We start from the raw sequence: 22,121 nt of genomic DNA, 5'->3' as shown, positions 1-22,121 counted from the left end.
ACAATGGAGGCGGGGTGAGTCCAACACTCAGCAGGTACAGTTGATATGCAAAGTAAAGAAACAACACCTAGCACTAATCATGCGTACAGTCTCCTGATAAGAAAGATAAGAATGCATCTGAAATAAATAGGAGAATACTGTACTAACCAGGTCCTGAGTATAAGGTCAAACAGTCCGAGGGATAAGGAATCCTGTATGCATGTCAAACATAGGTATCCAAACAATATGCAGCATATAAATGCAGCAAACACAAACACAAGCAATAAATGCATCATGCATATGATGCCAATGATGCGTCCTGGTCACCCCTGACGCCAGTCGATCATCTCATACAAAAGTGAGGCCGAGTGGGTAGGGCTATGACAACCGTGCACTCTGTCGTCACTACTCCTGATGAGTGACCGAGTGGACGGGATGCTGTCGGAGTACACCTATCCTCCTACCCCAAATCATAGATGGGGGAGCGCAATGCTCTCAACTCCCGGTACTCAAAGACGGGGAGGAATCCCTGCCGGATAACACGTTGTGTCACACTACCCATGAGCGGACCAACGGTGCCTAACAGAGTCCCTGCTGCAACACACACAGCCTGAATCGACCACTAACCCATGAGTGGTGGTGTGTGCAGATCCATGTAACTGGCGATGTGCTCAGCAATAATGGAGCGGACTATCGCACAGCATGCAATCATGCAAATGATGCATGGCAATAACCATATAAACATCCTGACCTAATCCATATATATATATAAATGTGCACCCTAGGTCAAAGAATCATATCAAATCAAGGTACACAGAAGGTATAAAAAACCTAGGTCCTGAACATGGTCAAGCATGGCATATCACTACCCCTATAAGCATATATAAACAGGTAAAATATACCTGAGATGCAAAACCAATCAATCAATCAAGCATGTAAGATTTGGGTAGTGATTAACCGAAAACAGATAAGAAACACAATTAATGCAGCATGTTAATTTAATTACTAAGCATATCAAATGACATAAGTCAAAAGTACCCGCCTCCGAAAATAGAAAGGTCCAATCCGATATCGAGATACTCGTCTCGCGACCAGTCCTGTAATAACCACATTTAATTTAGCTACATACATATCACATAGCTAAAGAAAATTCCTTATTTACCAGAACCCTAATTCGTTCCACTATAAAATTTGATTTAGGTCTAAACCTAAATCAACTTAAACTCTTCCAAATACGAACCTGATACCAGAACAAATTTATACACCTTACCTCTAAACAAACCATTAGATAGAAATCCAAAAACCTAAATCCAAGTACTCATGAACATAATTACTACACCTTACCTCTTCCTCACAGCCCCTCTTCTGATGATCCTCTGCCAAGATCGTTGCTACTGGCAACCAGGTGAATCGCTGGACCAAAGCACACCACAAGCAAACCAGATCAAAAATAAAAATCCTTGCACCTACTAAATTTCCAACCAAACAAAACCTCACCGTGGACTTGATCAAAGGCAAAGAGCACGAGGGCACAAGGTGAGGTCGTGGTCAGCACTGTGCAGTGGAGAAGGCTGAGGAAAACTGTGGCCGACGGTGTTGAATGAATCAAGGGCAGAGGAAATGAAATTTTGTGGTCGGCGGCTGTAAACTCCACAGCAAAGGGCAGAGGAAAGGAAATGCAAAGCTGTGGCCCAAACCTAGGGCACAACAACTGGGGCCGGCAGTGGCAGCGGTGAAGAGGCTAAGGCAGAGGTGGTCGGCGGTGAATCTAGGCACGGCAACGGCGGTCGACGCTGAGAAACCGGTGCCGGCAGTGATGTCGGGCTGAGTCTAGGGCACAGGCCGGAGATGGGTGTCGCGGTGGCCGGCGCTTGGTTTCCCGTGGGCGGCGCTGCCTCGGAAAGGAGAGGGAAGGCCGACGCGAGGGCTGAAGAGCAACACCCGACGGTGTTAAGTCACAGGCGATGGCGGTCGGCGCTCGGAAGAGAGAAACCGCCGGTGCGGCCGGTTAGGGCACGGTGATCGCGTGTGAGGAAGAAGGGGCGCGGCACGGTTTCGGCGAGAGAGAAACGGCGATAAAAGCAAAGGAAAAAAAAGAAATAAGAAAATAAAAAGGAAAAGGATATATAAATATAATCTTTTCCTCGCTTAAATCGGGTAGCCTAAACAGGCATTTTCCGGACCCCGTTCTTGTTCCCGTTAACTCGTCCATACAAGCTCCGAAAAATTCCCGAAAAATGTCCAAAAATTCCGGAAAAATCCCTTATTAATATTCGCCTATTTCCGGTATTTTACATTGTAACTTCCATGAGGTGGCACCCAATGATGATGTGGAGTAACAATGCCACATCAATATGCCAACTCACCAATGAGGTGGCATAAAGTCAAGTCTAACTTGACTTTTCATCTTCCTCTCAAGTCAAGTCAAACTTGACCAAATCTCTTCCATGGTTGATCTAATCTAACCATTTGATTCAAGCCAACTTAATATAATGAATCTAATTCATTAAATTAAATTGATCTAATGAGTCATAATCTAAATTAGACTCATTGTATACATGAATCAACTTGAGTCTAACTCAATTAGCCCAATTTGGATTACTCTTAATCCAATTGGATCCATCAAATGAATCAAGTCCTCTTGGTTCATCATATGAACCTAATCTCCATCTAATTGTCCTTAGTATGTGACCCTATAGGTTCTTGTAACGTTGGCAATGCCCCTAAACCCATTTAGGAGCATAAGTAATGAGCGGTATCTAGCAACACATCATTACTACCCAAGTTATAAGAATGTTGAGATCCAACATCACCTTGTGACTACTAGTTGTGACTCCTCACAATATATGACAAGTGTCCTTCTATCCTAGACATCTAGATTGCCCAATGTGAGGCATAGACCGTGTCATCCTCTGACCAATCTAAATCTTGAACTCCAAGTAGACTCACTAAATCAAATGAGCTTAATATCCTATATTGACTCATTTGGGCATGGTCATGCACTTCGTGGTCTCACTCTATCAAGAATACCGATGTCACTCCCGTCATATAGGAGGGATAGATCCCATCTACATCACTCACATCCCTCTGCATAATTTGTTACATACCCAGTAATCGCCTTTATAGTCCACCCAGTTACGGGTGACGTTTGACGAAACCAATTATGTAGGGATCCATGGTGACTTCCGGTCTAAGGACTAGTAGTCATACTAATAGCCACATGAGAAAGTATATGACACTCATATAACGATCCATGATACTTTCTCATGGCGGGTCATTCAGTATACATTCTCTAATGCATACCCATGTCTCAACTTCATATCTCTATATCCATGACTTGTGAGATCAAGTCATCGAGTTGACCTACATGCTAGTCTCATTAACATTGTCCCTGAATGTTAATACTCGACTAGGAATGATTTAGAGTAGTGTTCCCTATATCATCTCACTATCGGTTCAACTAACTGATTGATATAGGTAAGAACCTTCTACTCAAGGACGTTACTATACTTAGTTTATTTGGCACCAATACAAGTAAGTATAATAACCAAAAACCAAATGCCTTTATTTATATAGAATATAATACAACAAGTCCAAAATACAATCATCAAATGATTGGCTCTAGGGCTCTAGCTAACAGTTCTTCCATGAATTAATTTACAACCTCTAGAAATTCTTTTTCCTCAAGAACATATTATATCTTGACGTTTCATATTTTGTATTTATACCTATATAATTTCTCTCTATTATTGAGTTTAGCTATGATGTTCTTATTTGCCATGATCTAACATAAATAAACACATTATTTAGTAATTCAATGTATTTCACATGTATATAATTTATGATTGACTCAATATTAATTTGAGTTGATTTACAAAATCAAGTGGCAACTAAGTTTCCACGCAGCATTTGTATAATCCAATCTAACCAACATTGATTAATACTATTATAAACATCCCATCAAATAAACTAATTATTAAGTGAACAAATCATGAAATGAACTCATCATTTAAATGAACTAATCATTCTTTTAAAATTGTTAATACATAACATTCCCTTTTCCAGTTTGTTGACATATAACATAACATTTCATAAAGTAATATTGTTCGTACATAACAACAGTTTCTACTACATGATTTTATTAAATTTAATGGATAATACTATTCATACATAATGACCGCAACAACAATACTATAATAAGCTAGATAAGCTAACATCACTACCACTAGAACAAACACTAGTGTAGCGGTCAATACTATCCCTTTTATCTTGGACTCAATTAGGGCAATCTCAAGTAGAATAATTTTAGGATTCTCTATTGGATCTACATTCGGATCCTCTTGTGAACTCTCTTCAAATTCTTTGGAATTCTCTTGATCTACATGGTGAAGTAATTCCACACACAACTATACATATGAGATTCGCCCTTCGGAGAGCCCCCATAGATGGTGTGCTACTTCATTGAGGTGTATCGATAGCGATTAGATCAAAACTCAGATCCTATAATTATCTAGGATTGGAAACTCTTCATGCTCGAGCTTCCAGAATAGTCGATCAAGCTGTTCAATATGTCCACTGAGTCTGTAAATCAAGTCATACTCAATCTCTTCAATCTCCTCTCTCAGGACATTGCATCCAATGTCGCGACAGGTCATCGTGTATATTATCCTCGGCATCTAGAATTGAAAATAACAATGTCTATACAAAATCGACAACCTAGTAACTGTTGGTGCAATATCCCTAGGTCAAAGTTGACCAAGTTGACTAAGCTTGAGTTGGCTCAAGCTTGAATCTTGATGTTTGAATTTAAATGTTTGACAATATAGAGATTACAGATGCAATTATCCAATTGGGGATATTATTGATGCAATTCCCCTCTAGTCAAGGGATGACTAGGTTGATGTGAAGTAGAGTCAAGTAGGTCAAAGTTGACTGGATACTTGACTGGAAAAGTCATAACTGGAGGTTAGGCAAGTGGAAGTCTTGGTGAGTGAAGGCAAGAAGTTGGAAATCCTGGTGAGTGAAGTCAGGTGAAAGACCTAGTGAGTGAAACTAGGCAGGTGAAAGTCTCAGTGAGTAAAGCCGGACAATGGGAAAATCCTAGTAAGTGAAGCTAGGTGAAAGTCCTGGTGAGTGAAGCCAGATAGATGGAAAGTCCTAGTGAGTGAAGCTAGGCAGATGGAAAGTCCTGCTAAGTGAAGCCAGGCACATGGAAATTCAGGTGGGTCAAGGTTGATTGGACACCTGGTGTTGGGAAGTTCAAGTATGTCAAAGGAGTCACCGGATACTTGGCATAAGGAAATCCAGATGGTTTAAGGGTTACCAGACATCTGGTGGAAGGAAGTCCAAGTGGATCATGGAGGACCGGACACTTAGCACGAGATGGTAAGTCCAAGTGGATCAAGGTTGACCGAATACTTGGCTCGAGGAGAAAAGTCCAAGTGGGTCAAAGGATTGATCAGACACTTTGTAAAGAAGTCCCAATAGGTCAAGGTTGACTGGATACTAGACACGACGAGTCCCAACAGGTCATGGTTGACTGGATGTTGGATTTGGGAGCCCTAGACTTGACTCGAGCAAGCTAGGGTTGGTCAATTTGATCATGTGATCAAATTGGACCAAGCTCAATCAATCAGCTGATCTATTGGGCACAGTGCTGCGACAAACAGTAGCCCAATCGATCAGCTGATCGATTGGGAAGTAAAGCCACGAGCATAGAACGATCCCCAATCGATCATCCTATTGATTGGGCATCACCAATCGATCGGGTGATCGATTGGGAGCTGATTTTCTTGTGCAAATGTGAGGAAGCCTAAATCGATCGGTCGATCGATTCAGGCCTTTTCTAGCAGAGCACAGAGGCACTCTGAATCGATCAGTCGATCGATTTAAACCTCCCTAATCGATTGAGCAATCGATTGGGATATGACCGTTGCGAAGGAAGTGCACAAAAGTCTTCTTCCTTGCAGTGATTCGGTAGCTCTTTCTCTCCACTCTATAGGATCGAAAGAGTATGATAGAGGGGGGGTGAATATTGCGCTTTTAAAAACTTTCCTTTTCATGTTTTAAAGATAATTAGAATATGTAGCAGAAAGTAAATGACTCGTTTGGTTACTTGGTTCGGAGCCTAGGTCGACTCTTACTCCAAGACCCGCGATCCTTGATCGTACCGTTGGACAATTCACTAAAACTCTTCTTTCTGAAACCTTAGAAAGAAGTAATGCGTATAAGAAGATGAGTAAGATAGTAACAACCTACTATCTTACTTAAATTAAGTACAATGCAAGCAAAAGAAAGTTATACCGACAGTATAAAAAAGTTGAGGCTCGGTCAGCACTTCTTGGAGCAGTAGATGAGTAATCGTAGCACGAATCGCAGCTTGCACAAAGATGAATTTTGAATATATTTCTTTCTTCGTCGCTTTGTTACACAGCCTCGGACCTCGAGCTCACTTTTATAAGAGTCATCGACGTTCGGTCGACTGATTCCTACGTTTGATCGACCGATCCCTAGGTTCGATCGACTGAACCAGCTCCCTTCCATCTTCACTGAGATCTTATGCTGATTCGATCTTTAGCATTTAATGACATTAAAGTGTTCAGTTGATTGATCCCCTTGTTCAATCAACTGAACAGAGATCCTTCCATGTTCACCGAGATCTAGAATTAATGCGCCATTAAATGATCAACCTTCCTTGAAGTTCACTTCTCCAAGACTTCTCGCTACCTAAGATTATCTCCCCCTAGGATTTCAACATCTGGCTTTACTCACCAGAACCTAATGTTACCACCCCCTAGGGTTTTCTTCACCTGTCTTTACTCATTAAGACTTAGTATTCGGCTACCCAGGGTGTTGGGTTTTTCGGGCAGCAAAAACTGCTTTTTACGTTGCGGAAACCCCGAAATTCCCATGCCACGGATCCGTGCGAAGAATAAAATTTTGTAAAACTTTCACATACGAGTTTCTAATCAAGATCTAAACTAGATCTACAAAGAAGAAGAGCGTTACCTTTGATGCGAAGCCCTTCGCGTAATCCCGCTCGTCCAAGGTTCGCCGGATCTCGAGAGTATCAAAGTAGATACTCCTCTATGTGTATCCACACAAGCAAGAGATGGAGAAGAAACCTTAGAGTGTGCTAGCACTCATGCAAGGTCTCGGCAATGGAGAGGAGAGGGAGAGAAGAAAAACCTTAAGAGGAAGAAGAAAAAAAAAATTCACTTGAATGAAAAAATGAATTCATTCCACACTAAAAGTGGCCGGCCACTTCATGAGGTTTGTAACCTCCATGGGATACCAAGAGTCACAACTCTTGGTAACTCCCATGAGGTGGTATCCCACTTAAGCAAACATGATGATGTGGAGCATCATCATTGGCCCACTCTTTGCCAACTCACGAATGAGGTGGCAAATGGTCAAGTCAAACTTGACCCTTCATCTTCCTCTCAAGTCAAGTCAAACTTGACCACTTCTTTCCCTTTGTTGATCTAATCTAACCATTGGTTCAAGTCAATTTTTAATTTAATGAATCTCTATTCATTGAATTAAATTAATTAAATGAGTCTAAGTCTAAATTAGACTCACTTAACACATGAACCAAATTGAGTCCAACTCAATTAGCTCAATTTGGATTACTCTTAATCCAATTTGGTTCATCACATGAACCTAATCCTTTAGGTACATCAAATGAACCTAATCTCCATCTAATTGCCCTTTGTGTGTGACCCTATAGGTTCTTATAACGTTGGCAATGCTCATAAACCCATTTAGAAGCATAAGTAATGAGCGGTATCTAGCAACACATCATTACTACCCAAATTATAAGAATGTTGAGATCCAACATCACTTTGTGACTACTAATTGTGACTCCACACAATATATGACATTGTCCTTCTATCCTAGACATCTAGATTGATCAATATGAGGCATAGACCATGTCATCCTCTAATCAATCTAAATCTTGAACTCCAAGTAGACTCACTCAATCAAATGAGCCCAATATCTCATATTGACTCATTTGGGCATGGCCATGCACTTAGTGGTCTCACTCTATCAAGAATATCGATGTCACTCCCGTCATATAGGAGGGATAGATCCCATTTACATCACTCACATCCCTCCGCATAATTTGTTACATACCCAGTAATCGCCTTTATAGTCCACCCAGTTACGGGTGACGTTTGACGAAGTCAAAGTACTTCACTCCTTATATAGGGAACCATGGTGACTTCAGGTCCAAGGACTAGTAGTCATACTAATAGCCACATGAGAAAGTATATGACACTCATATAACGATCCATGATACTTTCTCATGGCGGGTCATTCAGTATACATTCTCCAATGCATACCCATGTGTCAACTTGATATCTCCATATCCATGACTTGTGAGATCAAGTCATCGAGTTGACCTACATGCTAGTCTCGTCGCATTAACATTGTCCCTGAATGTTAATACTTGACTAGGAATGATTAAGAGTAGTGTTGCCTATATCATCTCACTATCGATTCAACTAACCGATTGATATTGGTAAGAACCTTCTACTCAAGGACGCTATTATACTTAGTTATTTGGCACCAATACAAGTAAGCATAATAACCATAAATAAATATCTTTTATATATATATAAGAATATGATACAACGAGTCCATACAACAATTATCAAATGATTGGCTCTAGGGCTCTAACTAACACAAGGATCAGGTCCTCCAGACCTATCCACCTAGTTTTCATGATCTACCAAGATTTCCCTTGCCTATCCTATAACTAGGACTTTCCAAGACTCAGTATTCGGCTACCCAGGGATCTGGTCCTCCAGACCTATCCACTTGACTTCCACGATCTACCGAGATTTCCCTTGCCTAGCCTACAACTAGGACTTTTCATGCCTAACTGCAGTTTGGACTATTCACTCGGTTGACTTCTCACCCTTGCCTAGCCATGACTAGGACTTCCCATGATCAAGCTCTATTAAACATACTTAAACATATTTGTCGGATATTAATACCTTGGAGGTCGATTGCACCAACACACTCCTTGCGATCATCTTTCATAGGTTTACACCAATTCTTGAAGGTGTCTTGGAGTCAAGTGTTGCTGCACTTCCAAGGTCAAGAGGCATTCTAAACAAAAAGGAGAAGCAAGCTAGGGTTTCTTCATTGTAAATCATGTAAGATTTGATAGTGTATTAGCTTGTATTTCTTTCTTCTTGTATTATCTATGCAAGAGTTTATTCAAGGCTTCTCCACCTTCAGTAGTTATTGAGAAGGAGTGTTTTTATAGTGGATGAGTGAGTGAGGGCTAGATCCTTGGATTAATCACCTCATCTTGAGGTGGATACCATGTAAATCCTTGTATTAGCATTGTGAGTCTTGTTTCTTGTTTATTCCACTGCATATCATCATCACAAAGCAAGACAACGAGCACGATGAGTTATTCACCCTCCCCCTCTAGCTACAAATTGACCCTAACAAGTGGTATCAGAACGAGGTCACTCTTCACTGGAATCATCGTCGAAAAGGGTAACAAGCTAGAGGGAGAAGAAGTTGAAGCAAGTTCAACAAAGTCAAAGACTTCATCAAAGGCTCAACATCAAATGAAATTCCAAGATAGACTTGGATACGACACAAGGGTGCCTCCACCATTCACAATGACAAGCTTCGATTCTTGGAAATCAAGAATCAAAAATTTCTTTATGATGGAGATAGAGTAATGGTTTACTCTCATGGAAGGCTTTGAAGCTCCAAAGAATTCGAAAGGAAAAATTCTCAAGAAAAACAAATGGAGCAAGCAGCAAATTCAAAGGTGCAAGGCGAATAACAAGGTAACCAAATTATTGGTTAGTTTATTGCCAAGCACAATCATTTGCAAAATTAGAGAATACAAGGATGCAAATGAACTATGGAGCAAATTGTCCAAGCTTCATAAAGAACCCTCCACTGCACCAAACCAAGAGAAATCCAAAGAGGATGACTCATTGGAGCAAGACCAAGAGGAAGAGGACTTCGAAGTTGAGAGATGCTCAACTTCCAAAGAAGAAGTCCAAGAAGCTTCATCCTCAAAGGAGTGCAACCAAAAGAGCAAAGAGAGAGCATACTTTTTATTTCAAGTGCAAGAGGATGAAGATGAAGAGGCCTCCACCTCTAGGATTGAGGGGGAGCGTCATTCACTAACACTAGAGCAAGAAGAGGCTTCCACCTCCGGGTCAAATGAAGAAGAAGATAGTGCCACCTCCACAAATCAAGAAAAATCAAATGGAGGATCATGTGTCACCCCTACAAGCAAAAAGGTATAACTATTTTAATATTAAATAATAAAAGTCACATTATATGCTTTGAGTGTAGGGAAAAAGGGCACTACAAGAGTAAGTGTCATAAATTGGCCAAGAAGAAGGGCCAAGTGGCACCTAAGGGCAAAGAGAAGCCCAAGGAGACCGGCCCTATGACAAAGAAGAGCAAGGAACATATTGTGTGTTTCTTGTGCCATCAAAAAGGACATTATCAGACCCAATGTCCAAAGGAAAAAAAATTGGTCAAAGTCAAAGTAGGAAGCTCAAGACAAGGGGGAGATCTTAAGAACAAACCCAAGGTATCATTTATTGAACCTATTCCTTTAAGTAATGATAAAAAAATATGCTAGGAATAGTTTATATCATTTTAATGTTATTTATCATGAAAATAAGAAGTATGATAGAATTAAGAAAAATTATGTAACTTATCATACTAAAATCACTCAACCTAAGGTTAGAAAGATAGATAACAAATTAATCAATTACTCTAAGGATTTTAGAGATAAGCTTAGAAATAGAAATGCCCAAAGGAAAAATGAAAAATCCAAAACTAAGGATTTAGAAATGGAAAACCAATTCTTGAGGTCAAGGCTTGACAAATTAGAAAAGACCCTCAGAAGAATGGAAAATATTCTAAAAGGGTAAAATGAGCACAACCTAGATTTAGGAACACAAAAGCCATCAAATAGTTGTAAAGGTTTGGGATATAAACCGAAGTCTTAGAAGGATGTGGCTTCATACCATAGGGTTCTATATAGTTATGGAACCAATCCTAGGTCTAGGGGTCAAGTCAAAGATACAAAAAAAAATTATTCCTAGAAGTATTTTTGCAAAGACTAATGTGACTAAGACTTCTAAGAAGTCAAAGAAAGTTACCAAGAAGGTCACAAGGGAAGCAATTGTTAATACAGTCTGACCTAGCTGTTGTTTTGATGTTGACACTGATTTAAGTTTGTATCAAATATTAATTAAACTCAGACTGATTAATGATCAAGGTTGATCATGTAGCACCCGAAAATTCTCAAATCTATTTTAGAAATATTCTATGATTTTTCTAGAATTTTAGGATATTTTTACAGAATTTTTAGAGTAGCGGAAGTAGCAAAAACAAATAGAAAACGAAAACGGCCTAAGCGGGAATGGAACCCGAGACCTATGGTTTACGGATAATTCTAGTAACCAGTTGAACCCAGCAGGGTCGTGCTGAAAGGAAAGGGAGGCAATTAAATTTATATTAGAGTTGGGCCGAATTACCCACTTAATATAAAAAGGGAATTAATAAGTGAAGAGTTATTTTGGAACGTGATTTTTCCTCCTTCTCACCCTAGCCACGCCGTCCCCTTTCCCTCTCCTTCTCTCGGCGCCAACCACAAGAACAAACCTAGGGTTCCTCTCCTAGGGCTTCAAGGACACCTTCCGGCGACGACTCCGACACGAGGACGTTTCCCTCCGCGAGAGGAACGCGTAGACGCGAGGAGATTGTCGAAGAGATCTCTCCTCCGGAAAACCTAGCGATTAGAATCGTAAGAAATTACGAACAGGAGGTAAGAAACCCCTCACCTGCAGTATAAGTAGCTTTTTGTAAGATAGAATGCTTTTAAATTAGCTATATGTAGATTTTTTTTGTGATGCATAGGGTGTATTTAACCCTCATCGCAGATTTAGGGAGTTAGTGGAGCACCTCTAGATGGGCCAGACACGTTTACTCCTTTCAGTTGGAGATTCTAGACGTCGTCGGGTGCCTAGAGGTGGTCTCCCTAGTAGAGGGGAGAGTTGGAGCACACTAAGTGTTCGATAAAATGCTTACCTCAGTAAAATGCTACAATATGCTTTTTAATAGCTCAGTAAATGCAATAGAAGCATTTAAAATAGCTTAGTTAGTCTTGCTACAGCATATATGGGACTGCGGTCCAATGGGTGGGCACCCACAGTCGCGTCTAGTTCAGATAACCTAGTAAAAGCAAGATAAATTAGTTAGCTATGATCCAGTATTTTACTTCAGTAGAGGCACTGTACGGGACTAGATCTCCTTTGGGCTGGGCTCCCATAGTCGGTCCCTAGGTTTAGATAACCTAGTAAACCTTACTAAATTCGGGATTTGCAACCCCGGGTCTAGTTAAGGTGCGCGCACAGCAGGTACAGTTGCCGGGCCCATTAGCAACATGATTATGTATTTTAATCTATTATGATAATAGCTTTCCAAACTCACAATCAGTCATGTGATTATATTTTAAAATCAGTTCTAGTTCAGCTCTAGTTTAACTCAGTTATATTTCAGTTTAGTCCTTTCTTGTTGATACTTCAGTTATTGCCATGATTAGCTCTTGGTTTCTATGTTAGTATGATAGTATGCCATGCCTAGCATTCTCCATCATGTTTTCAATCAGCATCTTTCAAAAGCATGAACTCATCGTATGCATGTTTTAGTGAGGTAGATGGTTTCTTACTAAGCTCTCGAGCTTACAGATGCTTTTTCCTTATACTGCAGATAAAGGTAAAGGAAAGGTGGACTAGCGGAGGTTGGAGGTCAATGCAATGATGAAGATGTGTGTGGAAGGAACCTGGAGTAGAGATCTTGGAGAAACTAGCAAACTAAAACTTTAGTTTTATATAACGTTATTTCCGCATTTTTAGTTATTTTGATGCATGAATCATGAAAGACCTGTTTAGATTGTTAGTAATCATGCTTAGAATGTCAGTTAAATGTTGTTAGTATGTTTAAAGCCATGTTAGAACTCACGTGTAAGAATTTGGCACGAAACAATGCTGAAATCAGAGTTCTGGTATGAAATCAGAAACCCCAATCGATCGGTCGATCGATTGGAGGCTTCTCAATCGATCAGTCGATCGATTGGGGAGTTCGTACCGCGAACAGTAGGCTTCTGGATCGATCAGCCGATCGATCCAGCAAATTCTGTCATGAACAATAGGCTCTGGGATCGATCACTGGATCGATTGGTCAGTCTGGATCGATCAGCCGATCGATCCAGAATATTGGCCCGAGCACAGTAGCGTTCTGGATCGATCACTGGATCGATCCAACCTGACTTCCGCATACAGTAGCCACCTGGATCGATCAATGGATCGATCCGGCCATTCCAATCGATCCGTGGATCGATTGGGAGGCCTGACATCAGCAAGAAACTCTTAGTTAAGTTCCTTGACCATTGGGGGATGTAATATATGTCACGAATAGCTTAGATTACACCCCTTAGCACATGTAGAACCAAGAAATGATGATAGTTTAGCAAAATTTTAAATAGTACAGTTCCGCAACTAGGTTTAATGATGGTCATGGAATAGTTAGCACAACATAATGTGACGATTCGACCTTACAGCTTAGTTAGTAGAAGGTGGGTCGTTACAGAGTGGTATCAGAGCAGTTTCCATACTTCCTACACACACATCAGCATTGAACCTGCAGCTTCCAAGTAAGAAACGTCTCTCACTTTATTATGTTCTTTCTTTCATGTTTAAAGATACTGTGGCATGTTGATTGATGATAACACCTAACATGATAATGATAGTAGATATATAAACATGATTGCCCTAGTTATGTATGTCCTCTATGTCTTTAGAAATGGCATGAGGACGCCCAGCTAGAAGGGCACCAACTACTGAGCCCCAGCATGAGGCAGGCAGTTCAGTGCCTCCCCCAGACCTGACAGCATTAGTGGCTCAGTTACAGCAGCAGCTAGCTGAACAGCAACAGGAGATAGCCACCTTAAAGGCTAATCAGCAGAATACTCCCACAGTCACCCCATAACCGAACGTAGCAACGCCAGTAGTCTTAGAGGTTCCACCAGTCCAGCCTCCAGCTCCAGTAGCCCCAGCAGCAGTAGAGGCAAAGAGAGAAGCCTATCTGATCCAGTGGCAAAGAGTCAAGCCCGAGAACTTCTCAGGCACCAGTGAACCATGGGATGCACAAGCCTGGTTCAAAACACTGGAGAGTACGATGGAGCTTCTGGACTGGCTAGAACATGAGAAGGTGAAGTGCGCCTCCTTCTGCCTGACAGGAGATGCACGCATGTGGTGGGAGAGAATCAGAGCGAAGCACCTAGTAAACCAGATGACATGGGCAGACTTCGAGAATGAGTTCTTTGAAGAATTCTTTCACATGAGGGTCACAAACTGCCACTACGACGAGTTCACTGAGTTTCGTCAGGGTAACCTATCAGTTGAGGAAGCCATGAAGAAATTCAATAGATTGGCTCGTCTATGCCCTGAACTAGTCAGCACAGAGAAAGAAAGAGTCCGGTTGATGCTCAAGATGCTGAGGCCGGAAATAGCAATGAACGTGGCTGGCGGCGTTCACAGGCCGCAAACCACCGAAGAACTAGTCAGCAGTGCTCTGACCACCGAGCACTACCAGAACAATATCAAGCAGCAGAAGTAAGTTCTCACAGAATCTAAAGGTCAAGGAGGTTCAGGCACTCAGAAACAACAGGGTCACAGCTCCAATTGGAAATGGAACTCTAGCAATAAACGCAAGCCAGGGAGTTACCCAAAAGGAGGGACAGCTAGCAAACAACCCAGTTATCCAAAGTGTGCTACTTGCGGGAAATTCCACCCTGGAGTTTGTCGTAAAGGCACCCGAGGATGCTTTGAATGTGGACAGGAAGGGCATATGGCTAAGCAGTGCCCGAACAAGACTAGTCTTCCTCCACCATAGCCGATTCAGTACGGAGGCCAGCCAGCCCAGTTACATCAGATGTAGGCCGCTCTAGATGGTCCACACATCAGCCAGGGCAGATTAGAAGCCCCTCCAGCTATGGCGAATGCAAGGATCTACTCCTTAACCAGAGAAGACGTAGCAAATGCCTCGACAGAGGTTACAGGTCAGATTAGTATTTTACAGCAAAGTACAACTGTCTTATTCGACACTGGGGCAACCCATTCATATATATCCAGGGCATTTGCTGAGAAGTTAGCAAGACCTCCAGAGGTACTCAGTAGTCAGTTTCTGATGACCTTACCTTCAGGAGAAATTATGGCATCCACGCACTGGCTCAGAGCAGTACCAGTCATTATAGCAGACAGAGAACTCTTTTGTGATCTGATAGTGATAAATATGACTGACTACGATGTCATCTTCGGAATGGACATCTTGATCAGATACGGAGCTTTCATCGAGTGCCGTAAACAGAAAGTCGTATTCCAACCTGAAGCAGAAGCACAGTTCGAGTTCATCGGAGAACCCAAGAGAAAGGCCAAAAAGTTTCTCTCCGCTATGAAAGCACAGAGATTAATGGATTCAGGATGTACGGGATTTTTAACACATGTAGTCAGTACTGCTCAGGACAAGGACCGACAGCTAGCAGAGGTCTGGGTCGTACGTGACTACCCAGCAGTCTTCCCTGAAGAGTTACCAGGCCTAGCACCAGACAGGGAGATCGAATTTGAGATAGAACTCATTCCCGGTACAAATCCTATCTCCAAAGCACCTTACCGCATGGCTCCAGCAGAACTGAAGGAACTTCATGAGCAATTATAGGAGCTGCTTGACAAGGGCTTCATACGTCCTAGTCACACACCATGGGGAGCGCCTGTATTGTTCGTGAAGAAGAAGGACGGGAGCATGCGCCTATGCATAGATTACAGAGCACTGAACCAAGTCACGATTAAGAACAGGTATCCTCTTCCCAGAATAGATGACCTGTTCGATCAGCTAAAGGGAGCAGCAGTATTCTCTAAGATAGACCTCAGATCAGGTTATCATCAGGTGAAAGTCAAGGAAGGGGATATACCCAAGACAGCATTCAGAACCAGATACGGACATTACGAGTTCGTAGTCATGCCCTTTGGCGTGACAAATGCTCCAGCTACCTTCATGAACCTCATGAACAGGGTATTCAGAGAATACTTAGATAAGTTCGTTATCATGTTCATCGATGACATTCTTATCTATTCAAGAACTCAGGAAGAACACGCAGAGAACCTGAGAATAGTACTGCAGACCCTCCAGCAGAACCAGTTGTACGCCAAGTTCACGAAATGTGAATTTTGGTTAGATTAGGTGTCCTTCCTGGATCACATCATCTCAAGGGATGGTATCATGGTAGACCCCAGTAAAATAGAAGCTGTGAGTAACTGGAAAAGACCCAAGAATGCCAGTGAGATCAGGAGTTTTCTGGGACTAGCTGGTTATTACAGAAAGTTTGTAGAGGACTTCTCCAGAATAGCCTCCCCACTGACAGCTCTTACCAGAAAGAACAAAAAATTTCAGTGGACAGAGGACTGCGAGAACAGCTTCAGCGAGCTAAAAAGAAGATTGACCAGTGCACCTATTCTGACTCTACCAGAGAACGCAGATAGCTTTGATATATATAGTGATGCCTCTAAGTTGGGACTAGGAGCAGTGCTGATGCAAGATGGCAAGGTAATCACCTACGCCTCCAGACAACTCAAGGATTATGAGAGAAATTACCCCACTCATGACCTTGAGCTTGTAGCAGTGGTGTTCACTGTAACACCCATAGGGTCCTTAGCAAAATTCTAGAATATTCTATCATGAATAAAGAAAAATATATATGCTTTAGTTGAATTTTGCTCCTAGCCGAACACTTAAACAAACAAAATAGAAATAAAAATACATAAGATCTAGGACTTGAACTCTAGATCTCTCATTAGATGCCTGAATAAGATAACCACTAGACCAAGAGAAATTATTATTAGGAAATAGAGGGAAACCATAATTAAATGTAAGAAGAAAAGACTCTTCTCTTAGAAGGAGAAGTAAGAGTTGTCTTCTCCCTCTCTAATGAAGAGATGCTCTAGAATATTCCTTTCTTACTCACCAAGAAGGGATGTATCTAGACTTTCTCTTAATTATGAGGAGAGTAAAAGAAAGGAGGAAGAAAAATATATTTTCCTTCCTCCTCTCATAATGAATAAAAGGAGGAAATTAAAGATGAGTTGTCATTTTTGCTCTCATTCTCCTCCTACTCTCCCTCACCGTGACCTCTCTCTCCCTCTCATCCTCTTGCCGAGACCAAGGATCAAGGAAGCTCTCCTCTAGGAAGGATTCACAAGCAAGGTTCCCTCTTTAGAGAATTTAGCGAAGGATGTGAGTATTCCCCTCACTGCAGTACAAGTTGTTGTCGAATCTATCATTAAGTTTTTTTCAAGAGTTTTCAAAACCATAAAATTTTCTTGTGGGTTTTGATGGATGATCTTTTAGGGTCAACAAGTTTCAAGTTATGTTTTATAAAAAAAAAAGAAATCTAAACCCTCACTATGAATATTTCGGCCAAGAGACAAAAAAAAGGGTTAAGGCTAGGTTCTTTTTCTTGTGAGAACATGCTTGATTTCATACTTATATGATATGTGAATTTTATGTGTTGATAGTTAAGTTCTCATTCTTCATGTTGTGACAAAAACAAGGAGATTTCTATATATATGTTTCGGCCAACATGACTTATAGGCCTTAGGTCAAGAATTTTGCATAGAAACCATAGTAGTTGTACTCTTTTATGATGTATGAATTTTTACATGTGGATAACTTAATTTTTATGCTTGATATGGAATGAAAAATCATGAAACCCTACTGATATGTTTCGGCCAAATTTAGATAAATAAGTTAGGGTTATAATTTTGAACTCAAATAGTCTCATTCATGAAGTATGGTGACTTGTATGTGCTTGTACAATGCCTTGTATATACTTAGATTAAGTTTGCATGTTATATGGTTAAATTATATAATTCATATGGAATAAAATGATATGAAACCCTACTGATATGTTTCGGCCAAGTTGAGATAAATAGGTTAGGGTTAAAGTTTTGAACTCAAATAGGCTTATTAATGAAGTATAATGCCTTGTATATGCTTGTATAGTGTCTTGTATATGCTTAGATCAAATTTGCATGTTGTTGGATTCGTCGGGCCGCGAAAACCGCTTTTTCGCGTCGCGGAAACCCCGAGTCACCCAAAGCCATGGATCTCGTGCAAAGATTCGTAAACAAAATTTTTCGAAAAACCTTTTTCTTGTACGAGTTTGTAAAAACTTTAGATCTACACTAAAGTTAAGATCATTACCCTTGATGCGCGCCCCACGCGAATCCCGCTCGTCCAAATGGTGCCGGATCTCAAGACCGTCAAGCGTACGGTCCTCTAGAAGTATCCACACGGACACACTAGATGGAGGTGACCAAAAACCAAGGTGTGCTAGCACCTATGTGGTTCGGCCAAGAGAGGAGGAGAGGGAGAAGAGAGAGCTCTAGAGGAAGAAGATGACTTAATCACACTTGAATGAAAAATGAATATTTTCATTCCCCACTAGAGTGGCCGGCCACATCTTGGAGGTGTAACTCTCCACATTAATTCCAATTAATGTGGAGACCATTAAGAGTTGTAACCCCCATGAGGTGGCACTCTAGGATGATGTGGATCAACACTATTGGTCCACATCTTGCCACCTCACTAAATGACATGGCAACAAGTGTAACCTCCTCATTTAATGTGGGCCGGCCACATTAAATGCTATGGAGGCTTGTAACCTCCATGAGGTGGCACACATTGATGATGTGGAGCAATCCTATTGGTCCACATCTTGCCAACTCACTAGTGATGTGGCAAAAAGTCAAGTCAAACATGACTTTTTCTCTTCCTCTCAAATCAAGTCAAACTTGATCAAATCTCTCTCATGGTTGATCTAATCCAACCATATGATTCAAGCTAACTTAATATAATGAATCTAATTCATTAAATTAAGTTGATTTAATGAGTCATAATCTAAATTAGACTCATTAAATACATGAATCAACTTGAGTCCAACTCAATTAGCCCAATTTGGATTACTCTTAATCCAATATGATTCATCAAATGAATCTAATCCTCTTGGTTCATCATATGAACCAAATCTCCATCTAATTGTCCTTAGTGTGTGACCCTATAGGTTCTAGTAACGTTGGCAATGCCCTAAACCCATTTAGGAGCATAAGTAATGAGCGGTATCTAGCAACACATCATTACTACCCAAGTTACAAGAATGTCGAGATCCGACATCACCTTGTGACTACCAATTGTGACTCCTCACAAAATATATGACATTGTCCTTCTATCCTAGACATCTAGATTGATCAATGTGAGGCATAGACCGTGTCATCCTCTAATCAATATAAATCTTGAACTCCAAGTAGACTCACTCGATCAAATGAGCTCAACATCTAATGTTGACTCATTTGGGCATGGCCATGCACTTAGTGGTCTCACTCTATCAAGAATAGCGATGTCGCTCCCGTCATATGGGAGGGATAGATCCCATCTACATCACTCACATCCCTCTGCATAATTCGTTACATACCCAGTAATCGCCTTTATAGTCCACCCAGTTACGGGTGACGTTTGACGAAATCAAAGTACATAACTCCTTATGTAGGGATCCATGGTGACTTCAGGTCCAAGGACTAATAGTCATGCTAATAGCCACATGAGAAAATATATGACACTCATATAACGATCCATGATACTTTCTCATGGCGGGTCATTCAGTATACATTCTCCAATGTATACCCATGTGTCAGCTTGATATCTCTATATCCATGACTTGTGAGATCAAGTCATCGAACTGACCTACATGCTAGTCTTATTGCATTAACATTGTCCCTGAATGTTAATACTTGACTAGGAATGATTTAGAGTAGTGTTCCCTATATCATCTCACTATCGATTCAACTAATCGATTGATATAGGTATGAACCTTCTACTCAAGGACGCTATTATACTTAGTCTATTTGGCACTAATACAAATAAGTATAATAATCAAACAAATGCCTTTATTAATATACAAGAATATGATATACATGAGTCCATACAATCATCAAAATGATTGGCTCTAGGGCTCTAACTAACACATGTTATATGGTTAAGTTTTATGCTTCATATGGAATGAAAGGATATGAAACCCTACTGATATGTTTAGGCCAAATTGAGATAAATAGGTTAAAGTTAAAGTTTTGAACTCAAATAGGCTTATTCATGAAGTATAGTGCCTTGTATATGCTTAGATCAAATTTGCATGTTATATGTTTAAGTTGTATGCTTCATATGGGATAAAATGATATGAAACCCTACTGATATGTTTCGGCCAAATTGAAATAAATGGGTTAGGGTTAGAGTTTTGAACTCAAACATGCTTATTCATGAAGTATAATGCCTTGTATGTGCTTAGGTCAAGTTTACATGTTATGTGGATAAGTTTTATGCTTCATATGGAACCAAATGATATAAGAACCCTACTGATGTGTTTCGGCCAAATTGAAATAAATGGGTTAGGGTTAGAGTTTTGAACTCAAACATGCTTATTCATGAAGTATAATGCCTTGTATGTGCTTAGGTCAAGTTTACATGTTATGTGGATAAGTTTTATGCTTCATATGGAACCAAATGATATAAGAACCCTACTGATATGTTTCGGCCAAATTGAGATAAATGGATTAAGTTTAGAGTTTTGAACTCAAACATGCTTATTCATGAAGTATAATGCCTTGTATGTGTTTAGATCAAGTTTACATGTTATGTGGGTAAGTTCTATGCTTAATATGGAATGAAATGATGATGAAACCTACTGATGTGGTTCGGCCAAGATGGATTAATTGGGTTAGGAAAGAGTTTAAACCTAACTAAACATGTTATGTATTCTCATGATATGTAGCCTTTGATATATGAGTAGATTAAGCTTTCATTCTTCATAATATGATGAAAATATGCCTTATGATATGTTGCATTGCTATGTCTTATGATATGATATGCCATGTTCATGATATGATATGATAGACTTATGACATGATATGCCATGTTAATGATATGATATGCTAGACTCATGATATGATATGCCATGTTCATGATATGTATGCTAAGTTCATGAGATGATATGCCATGTTTGATGATATGAAAATGACATGTTATACTTTATGTTATGATAAGAACATGTTATGTTTCATAATGCATGTATGAATGGCTTATGTAAGAAGAAAAGCCTAAAGAGTTGCTTCCCTTAAGCTGGGACCAAGAGCACTCTTCATGTTATGGAAAAGAGTTGCTTCCCTTAAGTTGAGATCAAGAGCACTCTTCATGCTATGGTAAAGAGATGCTTCCCTTAAGTTGGGATCAAGTGCTCTCTTAATGATATGACAAGAATTATGACATGTATGATATGATGAGATATGATATGCATGATATTTTTACTTTGTATGGCTTGTACCAAGGGTGGGCTCCATAAGCGCCCCGGGGTCGACGGACTATGAACGGACCTCGTTAAGGGATGGGCTCCTCAGTACGCCCCTAGGTCGACGAACTATGAACGGACCTAGATCCCTAGTAGGTTCGGGGCTAGCTACCCTGTCCTAGGGATTGCGCGCATTTATGTTTACATGTGGTACAAGCCAGGGCCCTTCTCATGATGATGATATGATATTCAAGTATGTATACTATATGTTTTGAAAGAAGCATGATGCATATGTGCATTCCATGATACATGTTTTAAAAATATATATATTGCATCTACATGCACATATTTATGGAATTATGTTTATGCACCCTTATGAACAGGTATGAGTTATGATACATGTTTACATGATATGATAGGCTTCATGATATGTGCTTACAGAATGTGATATGAACCATGATATGCACTCACATGATATACTTTGATATGTTATGCTCCTTATGTGATATGATATATTATGTTCTGTTTTTCTACATGTTATGTTATGTTATGTGTTTTTCGGATTTATGGGTAGGCAAGGACCTCACTAAGCCTTTGGCTTATAGCTACACGTTTTCCTTGTACTGCAGATAAAGGCAAGGAATGGATCAATTAAGGGGAGTAGCTGGAAAGGTGATGGATGTGTGTGGAAGTG

Source organism: Zingiber officinale, chromosome 4B (genome assembly GCF_018446385.1).
Source record: "Zingiber officinale cultivar Zhangliang chromosome 4B, Zo_v1.1, whole genome shotgun sequence".
Classification (NCBI taxonomy): domain Eukaryota; kingdom Viridiplantae; phylum Streptophyta; class Magnoliopsida; order Zingiberales; family Zingiberaceae; genus Zingiber; species Zingiber officinale.
This window is presented reverse-complemented; position numbering follows the sequence as displayed.